Source organism: Amblyomma maculatum, chromosome 1 (genome assembly GCF_055883805.1).
Source record: "Amblyomma maculatum isolate TAMU_Amacu chromosome 1, ASM5588380v1, whole genome shotgun sequence".
Classification (NCBI taxonomy): domain Eukaryota; kingdom Metazoa; phylum Arthropoda; class Arachnida; order Ixodida; family Ixodidae; genus Amblyomma; species Amblyomma maculatum.
In genome coordinates, this window is record NC_139344.1 from 191,998,523 (window position 1) to 192,010,445 (window position 11,923).

Below are 11,923 nucleotides of genomic sequence, written 5' to 3' on the forward strand. Positions count from 1 at the left end.
AACTGCCGTGTACAATGTGATAATCGCTCAAGCTCGCGAGCTTGAAAGTGGTTGTGCCCCACTACAAGAAAACAGAATTTCAGATAGTGGTTGCCTTTTCTGTGCTTGAAATTATTAAAGCGCGTGTTATTAGCGTATTTTAATTTAGGTATGGCCTGTATGATACTGCCTTCTGAACTGTTTAGCTTATTTTTTTTTTCTTCGCATCGTAACATCAGTTCATGTACTGTTTGGATTTGGTTGTTATAGTCCGCTGCTTTCCCCAAAAAACAAGTAGTTCCCTAGTAGTAATTATTTAACTTGTTTCCTTTTTTAGGTGTGAGGATAAAGCAATTTATTTTCGTGTTCAGTACTAATATTAAACAGGAAGAGTGCACTAGAGGATTGAGGCAATATTGTGGAAGCTGTTCATTGGGCTGTAAATCCTTATGAATCACCAACTAGCGGTCCGATTGGATCTCCCTACAGCTTTATCCGTGAACCTGCCAGGTATAAAACATGTTCATGCATGAAATTAAGCTTGCAGTAAATTTCAGTGCTGTGTATATTGGTTTACTTTGTGTGCTCTATATAACTTGTTCCTGGCCACTGCTGTATATTGATGTTTCACTGTAGTAAGGCTGTTGAATGATAATTGCAGGAATTTCGCCAGGGACCTGGATGCCTTGTGAGCAAGCCGGGACCTGCCAGGGACTGAGCTGGATGCCATGATAAGACTCTATATCTATAATCTTTCTTAATAAATTGATCGGACCACCTGACAATTGCTTCCTGTCATTGTAGGATCATCTGGTGCCTGACAATTGTAGCTGACCAATGGGTGTCTGTCAGTTGGAATGGTCCATTTGGTGCCTACCCGTTGGGGCTGACCATTTGGTGTTGGCCAATTGGAATAGCTCAGTTGGTATTTTCCAATCGGTATTCTTCAAAAGTGCCGAAAACACATTAGGGAATTTCCAATTGATTCCAATTGATGATTTCCAATTGGAATGCAATAGTTATTTTTTTGCCTGGGCCGCGCTCAAGCCATCCGGCATGTTGCAATCTATTAAGCCACTCCTGACATGATTCGAGAAAGTGGGTATGGACCTTTTAGGTCCATTTCCTTTATCCTCGAACGGCCACAAGGGGATCGTAATCGCCATGGACTGCCACAGACTACTTGACACGCTACACTGAAATAAAGGTGAAGTTGTTCACTTTTTTATCAACGACATTGTGCTTAGACGCAGTGCACTGTCGACCATCATTACTGACCGAGGCAAGGTTTTAACAGCTCGGCTGCTGCAGGACACCTTAACTCAGCCATACCGATTTCTTTCTTCTCACCTTGTCATCGAGGTGATGTTTTCCTTTCGCGTGCATGAGGGGGGTGGGGGGATAATGCCACGTGCCTAGCACCGCACGGCCGCCGCGCTTGGGAACAGCGACGATGTTGTGACCGTTGGCTCGAGAGGCGTGCTGGGGGCTGAACCCTGATATCAGTGCTGGAAGCCGACGCTCCTTGGGGCTTGTCTTGACAATATTTTGTACAGTCTAAATGTTTGGGTTTGCCACACCATGTGCCATGCCTAAAATTAGTGGCTCTGTACAGAAATGTGCATGCATACCGTAATTTACTTGTTTGAGGCTGTAATAAAACCGAAACATTTGACAATTTTATATGTATCCAAACGCAAATCGTACGTAACTTCCACGTAGCACACAAAGGTTGAGAAATGACTTCATGTGTAGCTTGTTTGGACTCGACAGGTATAATTGCCTGCAAGAATTTTGCATTTATGAGTGCACCACTTTGTTTTGATATTTCAGGGTTGAAAAGGAGGTGTCAGTAGACTCAAAGGAAGCTTATTTGCAAAGACTCAGGAGGATGTTGCTGGACAGTCCAAGTCACCTCTGCCGCCTGGGTATGTGGCTGACGAGAATGGAAGCTTCTATCTTTTCCAAGATAATGCGTATTACCCAATTGTATACTTCTGATCTTGTTACCGAGGGGAACCTTGCTGATTGAAAAATGCAGACATGCTCTGCTATTGATGTCAGATTAGCAGTGAAGGTGGTAGAGTGATCTAGTCTCAGTTCCCTACTGTAGCTCAGCTGAATGGCATTTAGCTTTGGTGATTAAGTTTTATTAATGTCAACTGACGCTAATGAGACTCATGAATTGTGTATTGACTATGGTAGCATGCACAGTGTTCTAGCGTATGGCCATGAATGGTAGAAATGGTACGTCTAATTTGCTTCTCTAGCAAGTATTGTTTCTTCAGCTGCCGTAAAATTTGTTTATTTCTTCCCCAAATGTTTCTGGGCTGGGATCTCTCCTTGCTACACTGGAGAGAAATAAAAATAAAAATTATTGAATTTGGTAATAACATACTGATTAAACTGGCTAATGCATCTCTGTACTCCCTATGGTATCCTCTTGTTTCCATAGATTATTTGGTAGGTGTTTGTTCTCAGCCTCACCTGGATCCCATAGCACTCCACTACGGTACCTCTTTCTCTCTCACTCCCGCCTTTCCTTCCCATATAGCACAGCTTGTGTGTTTGGCGAGAAGTGTGAAGGATACCGTACGTTTCTTTTCATGTAGTACACAGATTTTCAATTTACGCAGTTATTTGCAAGGCACCCATGTACTGTGCAATGTCAGTGCACATTGAAGAACCCCAGGTGGTTGAAATTTCCAGAGCCCTCCACACTATGGCATCTCTCAGCCTGAGTTGCTTAACCTTATAAGCTAAACAAATTAAGCTAAACTAAATGTCTTCAGTTGGTTTGTTTTTTTTGGGAGAAAAAAAGCGCAGTATCTGCTTCACCCCTCAGTGGATACCGACACAAAGTGGACATATTACAAATGTTAGACAATTTTGCTAGGCTCTGAATCTCCGAATTAGTGCATATGTGTTTTACAAATCAAGTCCTCGTAGTCCTGTGTGCACTTTTTATTTTATGTAGATATTGCAGTCAATGAAACTTGAAACCTTTGGCTTTATTAAAGGAGAAAAATGACTCTGATATTGTTTGGGCAGAGGCTGTTTCTCTTATTTTTTCACTGGTGCATATGACACCCCCTGGAAAAATATTTCTGGCTATGCTCCTAGTCTGTAATGCTTTGTTTCCTGCTTGTCAAAAGCACTAAACAATGCTTTACTAATGCATGTACCAGAATAACATAGTTATGGTAGCCGTGGTACCGTCCAAGGTGGCAGAGCCAATAATTAAATTTTGTTTAGCCTTTATAGTTTGTTCAGGGTGGCAGACCTGTGCACATTAGGTCAAAATTTGTATTTCCCCAGCATTTGAATGTGGCATAACACTACTGCCAGTCCTGCTTAGATGTTCTTATGATGGCATATTTTGTGGGCATCAAATGTGTAGGGTTTTTATGTCTGTTTATTTACTATTATACTGCAATCTTTGAAGAAAGCATTTTGCCTGTTGACGATATAACAAAAAAAAAAAAAAGATTAATTTTAAGTCTGCAAGAAACTGAAACCAGCTAGAAATACAAAAACTTATTCTTAAAAACTGAGCTTAGAAAAGTTCCTCAAGCTGGTGATGTTTTCCTGTCAAACAGTTTGGTGAGTGCTGCGTGCATGCATTTTGTGTAGCGTCACACTGGGAGTAGGTGTAGTTTTTGCTCACTGGGATGCAATGAGAGAACATGTCTTGTGTGAAAGAAGACTTGCTCATAAAAGCAGAGGAAAATGCATCTGTGCTTAGTGGATGTCGTAAAATGTGCGTAATTATTCCATACAGTAGTCAACTGTCAAGTTTTGCATGGAAATAAATCCCATGCTCTCGCTGCTTATAACAATTCATCAGTTTCAAAAAAGGGAGAAATTGTAGTCTCACATGCTAATAAAAAGCTTTAATTAAATGGGCTGGGCCAGATTTATTGCTGGCACATTTGTATTTTGCAGTGTTAGCTGTTCAAGGCAAACGCTTCTGTGCGAACCATGTTTGTTGTCATCATTGTCGCAGAGCATCCATGCAGCTGAGGGTAATCAGAACGAGGGTGACGCCTAGCATAGGGCGCCATGCCACTGGGGTGCTGTAATGAGACCACCTGTGCTCATAGTGCCTCATGGCAACTTTCTGAATTCAAACAGAGGGAAGGTTCCCAGGAAAATCATGTTTGTGTTCATACTCATTTCACGTCTGGGTAGCCAGATGTGACTGGGAGGACACCTTGTATGACATCCCGCACAGGTTACATCTTTCTTTCTCCCTCCCCCTAGTTGTTACCAAATGTGCTCATGTCTCTTTTAAAACAAAAAGTGGCTTTTTGACAGCTGTTAAAAATATCCCTTTAGGTTCAACAACATTATGCTTCTTTCTGTACACACAGTGTGTTCGAGTCAAAAGTAGAAAAAGAAAATGAAAAGGCACTGTATGATCAGTAACTTGTTTCCTTTTTTCCCTTCAGAAAAAAGAAGCCAGGTGGAGCAGGAAATGTGCTGAACCAGCTGTTCAGCAAGAAGCAGAAAATTAGTACACTGGTTAGTGTTGACCTTCTCTTTTACGTAGTAAGAATGCTGATCAGTTTAGAATGCAGAACACATTTCATTGTTTAACACTATTGATGGTCAGGATTTTTTTATGATAGGTCATTCTAACTTTGGTACTCGTAATCGCATTATGTATGCTGACCCTGTAATTTGCTGTTTTCTTTTTTCTTTTTATAATAAAATGAAAGCCAGGAGCAAGTAATCAGCGTAAAATTCAGTTTGGACTTAACCCTGTTTAACTGTCCTACAGTGTTTAGCCTTGCTTACTCTGTCTTGGCTGCCTTTCAACCCTTGCTCAGTTTCCTTTGACTTTTTTTTACCCATCTTCTGCACCTTGTTCTGTCTGTAAACCATAAAACATTTTCTAGACAGCACTGCGCAGAGGCTCCATGAGTGCCATTGTGTAGTCACCAAAGCCATTTTATCATGCACTTTGTGGCATCGTTTCATGAACCAACAATGTTTTCAACACGATAGTGGTTACAACTCATAACTTCTTGGAGTCTTGTATATCCATTGTCAAAAGGAAGGCAACTTTGTTGAATATAAATTGAATTTCCTTGAATCCAAAGCCAAATGGTCGAGGTTTGTTGTGCACCATGTAATTCATAGAACCACATTTAGACTGAATACACATCTGTTCAGCAATGCATAAAATATTGGCGACTAAAATTGACGTTTTTGACGAGCATTGCCTTCCATTTACTTTTTGATGGTACCTGTACTGGTAAGGTATTGCATTGGTGCTGAGTTATTGATTTGCTGAGATCATGAAATGAAAACAGTATGCAATATGGCTGGTTATTTGGGGGAAAAAAACCTTTCATTATCGTCCAAGATTTGCATCCAGCATAATGTTTTTTTTCTTTCTTTTTGTGCCTTGGAAGGGGGACGACTATATACCACCTGTGTTACTGCTTGGACAGACTTTGTTATTCTTCTTGCATGTAATATGAAAAGTGAGAGGCCTGATGCATTCTTAGCTGCTTCGTTGATGAGGTTCTTTGTTGTAGAAGCATAGAAGGGTCAGGGTGTGGGCTAGTGGGTAATTAAACTATGGCCACCCCAATGGTGACTTCCAAATTTAGTTGGGGTGCGCCCAGAATTTGGCATGCTTTTGCTTTTGTAGTTCATGATTGATTGTGCCCTGATGTAGTACAAGCTAGTACAAGCTTCAGTGTAGAGCTCCGCTCTCTAACAGGCAGGAAAAGTCAAAACTGGACTGGGACAGCTACAAGCAGAGTGAAGGCATTGCAGAGGATCTGCAGAATACAATCGAGGCAACGACGGGTAAGTAACTGTAGCATTTTCCCACTCTTATTTGCCGACCCATGTCTGTTTACTTGATTTTGTCCTTGGGGCTTGTTTTTTGAGGAACTTTGAGAAATACAGTCACGCAGACTTGAAGTCATTTGTAGAGATAAGCTGCGTAAGTACACAAGTGGTTCTTGCTATATTTCAGGAGATTTGAACTTTGCTTCAGTGGCATGACAAATGACACCCATTTCGATCATTGGTATACCTCCTATAGTATTTGCTGATCTTATACTGCTATGAAACAGTCAACGTAAAAGCATGGGCTGCCTGATGTCAAGTTAATAGAAATGACAACAGAAATCTGCATTCGATTTTAGATTTTTTAAAACATTATTTTCCGTCCTTCTAATTGGCAGGAAAGGCCAATGAAAAATTTTGATCAAGTCTCACTCCACATACAGCTGACAGTGACAAGGCAGCAGAATCAGTGTACTGTATACTATAGAAAAGGAACGAAGCTTTGGCAGTTTCTGTGAAAGGCAGAACAAAGTAACCGAGGTACAATAAAGGTAGGGGTATACAAAAAGGGCAGTGGTGAAATAATGTGTATATTGGTATTTATAAAAAAAAATTGTTTTTATATAATTTTGCCAACTTAGTTGGGACTAAGGTTTAACTGCAGGGTTGGCAGCTGTAATTTTTTCTTCAGAATTTTAATGACCATTATGGTTTGTGTCACTGCAGGTGGGTGGAGCAAATGTGGGTTAAAATGAAGAAGCAGTGTTAAGGCATTGATCTGTTATATTCCCTGTGATCACGTGTGCCTGTGGTATGGAGATTTAGATTGTTTCAGTGCTGTATACTTCTCATGTTTGTCCTGCTGAGTTTCAAAATAGAAATTCTATGGTTCAAATTCTTTCAGTTCAGTTCAGTTCAGTCGTTCAGTCGTGTCCGACTCTTCGTGACCCTATGGACCATATCACGCCACGCTTTCCGGTCTCTCACTATCTTCCTAACATCACATAACTTCATCTGCAGCGCCTCGAGGATGCCATCTAACCATCGCGTTCGCTGCCTACCCCTTCTCCGGTGACCCTCAACCTTTCCCAACATAAAATCTTTCTCCAGCGACTCCTCTCTTCTCATCAGATGACCAAAGTAGCTGAGCTTTAACTTTAGAATTTGACCCTCCAATGAGCAATGAGGGTTTATGGTCGACAATATCGACTGATTTGATCTTCTGGCCGTCCAAGGAACTCTCAAGATTCTCCGCCAGCACCACAATTCAAACACGTCAATTCTTCGGCGGTCAGCCTTCTTCACAGTACAACTCTCGCATCCATACATCACAACTGGAAATACCATACATAGCACGAGTTATACGGATCTTGGTTGGCAGGCTAATGTCTCTGCTCTTTACTAGGCGGTCAAGGCTAGCCATGACTCTCTTTCCCAGAAGTAGGCGTCTCCTAATTTCACGGCTGCAGTCTCCTTCCAGGGTTATCTTGGAGCCCAAGAAGAGAAAATTTGTCACAGCTTCCACTTGTTGTCCCTTGATGCTCCAGGACTTGATGGGGCAAGATGCCATGATCTTTGTCTTTTTAATGTTCAGTTTAAGCCCAAACTTCTCACTCTCTTGTACGCGCATCAGAAGTCTCTTGAGTTCCACTTCACTTTCTGCCATTAAAGTGGTATCATCCGCATATCTAAGGTTGTTGATACGTTTTCCAGCAATCTTCACTCTAGCTGAAGACTCGTCCAGACCGGCCTTCCATTCCAAATTCTTTAGCAGTGTGTTTTTCAAATCAAAATCAGTACGCAAGGTCACATTGTTCACTCGAAAAAAAAATTGGAGTTAAAGAGGCCAGTAGCTGATTTTAAGGGGACAAAATACTAAAATTTAGGTCTAAAATATTTTTCGGCGCAATGGAAATATTGATGTTTAATATGTTCGATTCCATAGTGGATTTGGTAGAAACGGTGTTGAAAATTTTTGCCGAGAATTTTTCGATCAGTGCATGCGGCTGTCTTTATGTAGTCCGATGCTAGAAACCATGAGCAGCGACCACGATGATGGCTGGTGGTCGAGAAAAAAGATGTACCGAAAACAAATATAAATTTCACTCGCCAGACAGTGATTAAATATTTTTTTGCTTTGAGGAACACTCTTTTTCAGTTTCACACTAAAGGCTGTTACGGCACAATAATGCAAGCCTCGTCGACGAAAGTTTTAGTGGGCACTATAATCGCTTCATTCATGCAATTCCAAACACTGTGGTGCCATCTAGTGGCAAAACCTGAAAGCATGCCTCTCGCAGTGCAAAATGAGGAGTGGTTTTATTTAAGGACGCAGTGCATCAGCATCAGCATCATCAGCCTGACTATACCCACTGTTGGGCGAAGGCCTCTCCCATATTTCTCCAATTAACCCGGTTCTGTGCTAGCTGCATACACTTGACCCCTGCGAACTTCTTAACCTCATCCGCCCACCTAACTTTCTGCCGCCCCCCGCTATGCTTTCCTTCCCTTGGAATCCAATTTGTTACCCTTAGTGACCATTGGTTATCCTCTCTTCGCACTACATGTTCTGCCCATGTCCATTTCTTCTTAATTTCCGCTAGAATGACTCAGTGCAGAGAGCGCAAAATATAATAAATAATGACAAGCACTTCTAGAAGTAACAAAAAAGTGTGCACTTACGAAAATCCGAAAATCAGCGATATTTTGCTGATATATGTAGTCACGTGGGGTATTACCTTGAAAGTAATAGGGTTTCTTCGCTGGATAGCACCTCGTTTTTCTTTAATGCGATTTTCAATGGCAAATTAAAATTGTAAAGCCTCTGATATTTTAGTGCTCGATCTTTACTCTATGAGGCAAGGTCTTTTCAACTCTACCATAATCCTTTGACATATTTTGGCTAGTGTTCTTTCCCTTTAAAGATAAATATTTTGACACAGTAGATATTCGAATGTTCAAAGTGCGTGATCTCATGAGAGTTGCATCAGAATGGGAGGATATAGTAATTTGAAGAATTTTTCAATCGGTGTATGTGTCAGAAAATGTGAAGAACAAAGAAAAAAATGCATTCTGGATGACTTGAAAAGCAATCCTTCGTTGAGCATTGTGATCCTCATCTTGGCACATGCCTTGAATGCTCTTGCATTACTCTTGTGCTAGTGTTTACACTGTTGTGGGCATTTTTTGCAAGTGCTCTAGTATGAAAGCACTGATGCATACCACGACAATGGGAGGGCTGCGGCTGGCCCATCACTGCACTTGTCAGCATCAAGAAAGTGCTGCTTTCCTTTCTTTCTTAGTTTGGCTGAAAAGTCTGTATCAGGCTCAATTTCATTAACCTGAAGCAAGATCTTTTCGTTCTTGTAATCTGGTAGCACATTTTGTTGAAGTGGCAGTACCTTAAAGAACTATCCAACACAGTTTTTCATTTGGATTTCTGATTCCATCTGGAATGAATTAGAGCACTGTACATAGTCACCTTTGATATTGGATGGTGCAAGACTCTTCTGCAATATTTCAGGCCATGTCACCTCATATTCTACTTTTCCTTGTTTAGGAGAAACCCCTCGGGTAGTGTAGACTTGCCTGCAAATTGAAGCCATACAGCTTTCACAGAAACAAGGAAAATGTGTCCTGGTCTGGTGTTCAAGCCATGGATAACCACCTCACAGGAATGTTCGCTTACCAACTGAGCTAGCCGGGACTGCTGGCGTATATGATAGGGCGAGATGATTGGTCAACCTAAAGTTGGAATGGTGTCGGTCCTATGTCAGAATATCAGCAGTACAGCTGTGTCATATATCATTGTGGCATCTACAACATTTGGCACTAACTGTCACATATTTTGTGTTGTTTTTTGTTTTGTTTTCTCTTCCAAATTCCAAACATAAATCACAAGCAATACTCTCACCCTGTTACTCCTACCACAGTGCTAAATTTCCAGTGTTGACACTTTTTCTGTTCGTCTTAGTTGACTTGCTGCAGCTTCATTGAAATGCATGTCAACTAATATTTTCATGAAAGTTCTTGGAAGCACTAGGCCTACTAATAAATAGTCATTTATGTCAAGTTAGCAAGGTTATGATTACATGTTATATTTTTAGATAATCTTGAATTGACCTATGGCTGTTACTGTGCATCACCTTGTCCGAACTGACATGTTTGTTTCCTTACAGGTGGGCAAGAATCTTGGTTTTAGTAAGATGTGGATGCATTGTGAAATGAGCTAGACTATTTTATGTGCAGGAAGCAAGCATTCCTTCAGCGTGCTGACCTGCACCAGTTTTAAATTGAGAAGACCCTCAGAGCGAAGGGCCGATCTACTAACTACCTCTGAGCACTGTTCTCGTTCATTTTTTCCCCATTCATGTGAATATCACAGTTTGTCATCATATCATAATAAAGACATTGTTCAAAATGTACCATGCTGCTGTGTGATATCCTCTGTAACGTGCCATTGTCATCTGCAGCCACAGTTAAGCAAATGCTCTTTTGAAGACTTGACCCCCATATATCATGAGCCTCTAGAGCGTCGTGCACTGCTTTTCTTGTGTGTGCTGTGACGTACAGGCACGGCCAAAATACTATGGAGCATGCTGTGGTGTTTGAAATTCTTTTCCCCACTGCATAGACGAGGTACAATGCTGTTTTGGGTTTATGCGCAAGTGCACCAGTGGCACTTGCTAACATATATGTGTAAAGTACTTCTTGTTAGGTAAGATGTTAGGTAAAGTATGATAAGAACTTGACTGCCGAAACGTACTCCATAACATTGCGGCTGGGACTTTACATTCTAGTTAACACTTACAGTTGCTTTTTGGTCTGCTTCAGTTTTTCAGTGCAGTTTTCTTCAACTTGGACTACCAAAATGTACAATCATGAGTAGCCTTGTGCTTTGCATTGGCTTTAAAAACTTGATAAGCAAACCTAAAGTCAAGTCATGTGACCCTCTTCATACCAGTAACACAAAAATGTAACATGTTGGGAAAAAAAAACTAGACTGCCAAAATATCAGTTTCTTGGAACAAGTGTTACCCAAAGGGTAGCTGCTTGGGCTTGTTGGTTCATGAGTTAAATGGAAGAAACGTAGCACAAAAAATTATAGGGGACCTTGAAGCTTCATCTTTAAAGGGACACTAAAGACAGCCAAAGATGGTATGAAAATCTAATAAATTACATTTGGTGACACTGTCGCCGCATATCCGGCAGCAAAAAATCGAATAATTGCTGAGATATTGCGATAACAAGTTGAGGTTTTTTTCTTGTTCCCGCCGGTAGAATTCAAACTGTGCTCTCCGACTACGTAGTCGGAGTTGAGTGACGCACACTGTGACGTAAGCGGAGATTCCGTGATAGCTAGCGAGCCGGCGCGGCCCGCGGCGTTGCATCCCTCAAGAGCCAACATGGCAACAGCGTACTCGCAATGACGGCCTCAGCCGAAATAAATAAAACGATGAAGAGAGTAATTTACCGAGGGATGGGCCCATAAAGGAAGAAAAAAAAACATAGAGCGCTTGTAATGCACAATACTTTACATGTTTCTCAAGCTTTTGCGCTCCTTCTTGCACTGTGTATAAACAAACCGAGCCTTCGGTCATCGCAACGCTTCCTGACATGTTTACATACAAATAAGATTTAGTTACCAGCAAAATAGTGTCCTCGCTGTTGCGCTCGTCAGTTTTGAAGCTTCGTCGCACTTTTTTCCTTCAAGGTTTGTGCTACAACTCCGTGTTCAGCGAAAATTACGTCCACGGTAGCAGAACATGACCGAAGTACCGGCGCCACTACATTTGCCAGCGCTGTGAAATTCCACATGTTAAAATGGATCCAGTGCACAATATAGTGCGCACAGGCATCCAGAACATTAGTTGCAAGACGTGAGAGCAGGCAGCATGCGCCGATGATCAAGAAATTGTAATTTTTAGACCGGCAGCGGAAACACCTTATTGTAAATGGGGCCATAACATAAAAACTAGAAATATTTCTAAGGTTCCTGTGGCGTTCGTTCAACACATTTATTTATTCAAAAGGGGGAGTAGATATGACGCGGCGTAGCCGAGCGGTTAGCGCCGAACGTTACGTAGCAAGTAGTAGCGAGTTCGAGTCTTACCACTACTGGCGTTTTTTTTCTTGT

The 11,923-nt window shown here is 41.4% G+C and overlaps 1 long non-coding RNA gene across 1 annotated transcript in view; it reads left to right on the forward strand.

Moving 5' to 3' along the window:
• The window catches only part of LOC146205263 (uncharacterized), an 82,494-nt gene extending 79,975 nt beyond the window's left edge, over positions 1-2,519 (forward strand). Inside the window, exon 3 of the long non-coding RNA XR_014701581.1 lies at positions 1,813-2,519. This is a non-coding gene — a long non-coding RNA (uncharacterized LOC146205263). The remainder of the gene's footprint in view (positions 1-1,812) is intronic.
• Positions 2,520-11,923: the final 9,404 nt, after the last annotated feature.